This window comes from Prionailurus bengalensis, chromosome B3 (assembly GCF_016509475.1).
Source record: "Prionailurus bengalensis isolate Pbe53 chromosome B3, Fcat_Pben_1.1_paternal_pri, whole genome shotgun sequence".
In the NCBI taxonomy this organism is placed as follows: Eukaryota; Metazoa; Chordata; class Mammalia; order Carnivora; family Felidae; genus Prionailurus; species Prionailurus bengalensis.
In genome coordinates, this window is record NC_057355.1 from 143843831 (window position 1) to 143847355 (window position 3525).

Consider the following 3525-nt stretch of genomic DNA (forward strand, 5'->3'; position numbering starts at 1 on the left):
AAATAAATAAATAGTATGGAATATAATCAAAGAAAGCCACATGAGGACCAGCAATGAGATTGTGTCACAAACCAAGGTTCATGATATATCTGATTTAGCACAACACATCCTTTTTTTTTTTTTAATTTTTTTTTCAATGTTTTTTATTTATTTTTGGGACAGAGAGAGACAGAGCATGAACGGGGGAGGGGCAGAGAGAGAGGGAGACACAGAGTCGGAAACAGGCTCCAGGCTCCGAGCCCTCAGCCCAGAGCCCGACGCGGGGCTCGAACTCACGGACCGCGAGATCGTGACCTGGCTGAAGTCGGACGCTTAACCGACTGCGCCACCCAGGCGCCCCAACACATCCTTTTAAAAAAGGAGTTCTAATCTTTTAGCTCTGAAGGTATGGGACCCAGAGTAAACTGCCTGCCACTCCTAGTTCTTTTTCTTTTTTTAGTTTACTTATTTATTTTGAGAGAGAGAGAGAGAGAGAGAGAGAGAGAGAGAGAGAGAGAGAGTCAGAGAGACAGAATCCCAAACAGGCTCTGCACTGACAGGACATGGGGTTTGAACTCACAAACCGTGAGATCATGACCTGAGCAGAATATCAAGAGTCGGACGCTTAACCAACTGTGCCACCCAGGCAGCCCAAAATAAATGTAAATAACTTCTAGAAAGTCGTGCGTAGGCCAGTAATGTGAATATGTTATGAACCACAGTTTGGATAATTAATCCAAATTAGCACAAATGAAGGACAAGTAAAGAACTTTGCTTTTTTCATTCATTTCAAAACTCAAAGTCTCATTTTATGTTTGTTCCACTGATTTTTTTTTTAATTTATTTAGTCCCACTGATGATTTAAACAGTTCCCTCTTGATAAAGATCTAGGCTGATACTCATTTCGAGAGTCAATATTCTAGTTGTTGAGCAGGATGGTGGGTTCATGGTTGGCCTCTGTAACACCTAACAATGGTTCAGTGTAATCTCTAAAAGTTAAATGCTGAAGGATTGCACCTGCACCAATGATGTGAATGGAATGCCTCTGAATAAAAATTATGATCAATCATTTTTTGAACCACTGAGGTCCAGCACTCACAAAGCGAACTAGTGTAGGACTTTTGGGGAGTGGTCTCAGGAAAGGTCAAGAATCTAGTTGAGAAAGGTTCATGGATTTGACTTTATATTATTAGTGAATAAATGAATGTATCAATAAGCAAATATACTCAAAGGTAAAGAAAATTAGGTCAAAACATGGACCAATTTAGAGGATATGTTATAAAACGGGAAATATTCTGTATTCAGTTCTGAAATACTTTGGTCAAGTAAGAAAAAAAAAAACCGTAGATTAAGGTTGTTACCACTTTGTGTAAGAAGCCGCTAGGTAGAGGGAGTTTATGAGTCGATGTTCTGCTGTCTATTTGCAGTGGGTTTCTATGTGTTTGTTTCGTGAAGGAAAAAAAAGTTGAAATGAAAGAAATGGCTAACTGAATGAGTGAGTGCCAAGAATGAACCAATGATGACTATATTTTATTCTTTATTACATCTGCTTTGTGCCGAGAATGGCCACACATTGGCTGCCTTTGTCATTACACTTAATGGTGAGGATCCTGACTGTTACTGATGTGGCCAAAGAAAGCATAGATTAGGGTAAGTAGCAGATTAAGTTTTTATTCTTGGCTTGGTCATTTTGTTCATGGATGATGACATATTATTTTCAAAAAGAATAAATGGCTTCATGCAACCATAACATGAAATCAAAGAAGACCTTGTATGGACTGATGATAAGAATTTGTCCTGACAAGGTCGCGCTTTATTCATTTTGCAAAAATAAAAAAACAAAAACAAAAACAGATTTCCATTCAAAAAATAGATTGCTCCCTCTCCGCTTAAGAAGATGATAGACACATTCTAGTCATAGTCAAAGGTCTTGTCCTCGGATTGGTTGTGTTTTCCTTGTTTATTTTATTTTATTTTATTTTATTTTATTTTATTTTTATTTCATTTCATTTTATTTTATTTTATTTTATTTTATTTATTTCATTTTATTTCATTTCATTTTATTTTTATTTTTATTTCATTTCATTTCATTTATTTTATTTTATTTTATTTCATTTTATTTATTGTATTGTATTGTATTGTATTGTATTAAAATAACCCATAATTAAGCAAATCAAATGTAAATATGCTAGTGGAATTACAATGGTCACTCTTGACGAATGATGTGAGGATTCCCAACACAAAGATTTGTTTCACTTGGGTCGGTTATTTCAGCACTCTGCTTTAGGAGCCCATAGAGAAACTTGCTTGTAAAAAATTCCCCCTCTTGGTTGGAAATAAATTCTGTGCTGTTGACTTTTCCTTTGAAAAGGAGTAACTGACTAAATTAATCAACAAGGAAAAATCCATATGTAAAGACAATTAGAGTGGCAAAGCGTGTCCCAATGCTAGAATGTTATGAAACATTGAATAGGATCAACCCCATTTTGCTTCTCTGAGACCTATGTAATGGAAAAGATTTACTCTTCCCCTCTGTGGATAATGAGGACAGATACAGTTGTTAAAATATTCATTGTTTTCATTCTTGTACTCTGGTGGGTCCCTGGATGTTAGTGTTATTGTTGTGGCTGCTGTAGTTGTTTCGTAGATTGGTGTTTGAAAATCTGAATGGAAGGAGGCAGAATCCTGGACCAGTGATGAAAATGTGATTTGAAAGAAGGATTAAGGTCGTGGCAGTTTTGCACCACTGACATTTATGAAATAAAGCATTTACCTTTTTTATCTTTGTTTTAGTAGCGTGTAGTATGTGGTACTAACTCTGCCTGTTGTACTGAAATAATTGAGATGTTTTTTCTACTTCCCTAGATTATTTCTTTTCTCTATCTCACAAATACTCATCACCTCATATATGTGGAGGTGGTGGCGGGAATTTCTATTCTATTAAAAAAATTTTTTTAACATTTATTTTTGAGAGACAGACAGAGAACGAGGTGGGGAGGGGCAGAGAGAGAGGGAGACACGGAATCCAAAGCAGGCTCCAGGCTCGGAGCTGTCAGCACAGAGCCTGACTCAGGGTTCGAACCCACAAACCGTGAGATCATGACCTGAGCCGAAGTCGGACACCTAACCGACTGAGCCACCCAGGCGCCCCAAGAATTCCCTATTCTAGAATGTTTTGGCAGTTAGTGTCTAAGACAGTGCTAAAATAACTCATGAGGTATTAATTTCAGCTCAACCTTGACCCAAATCCATGTGAGTCTGTGTGTTGGTCGTGGCATTTGTATCTGAATCCAGTCTAGTTCCAGCTGTCACGTAGCTCTTTGGGACTAGGTAGAGACCAACTTATAAATGCAACAATTCAATATAATGGGCAAGGACTTTCCAGAAGCACAGAAGGTGGGCCCTTGGCTCAATCTTAAGTATCAGATGCTTTATAAAGGACATGACGCTTGAGCCAATGACAATATCGCTAGGCTGTAAGCTCCGTGCAGTTAGGGGTCACAACCCCCTTGTCCTCTGCACTGCCCATTATGCCTAGCTCACAGA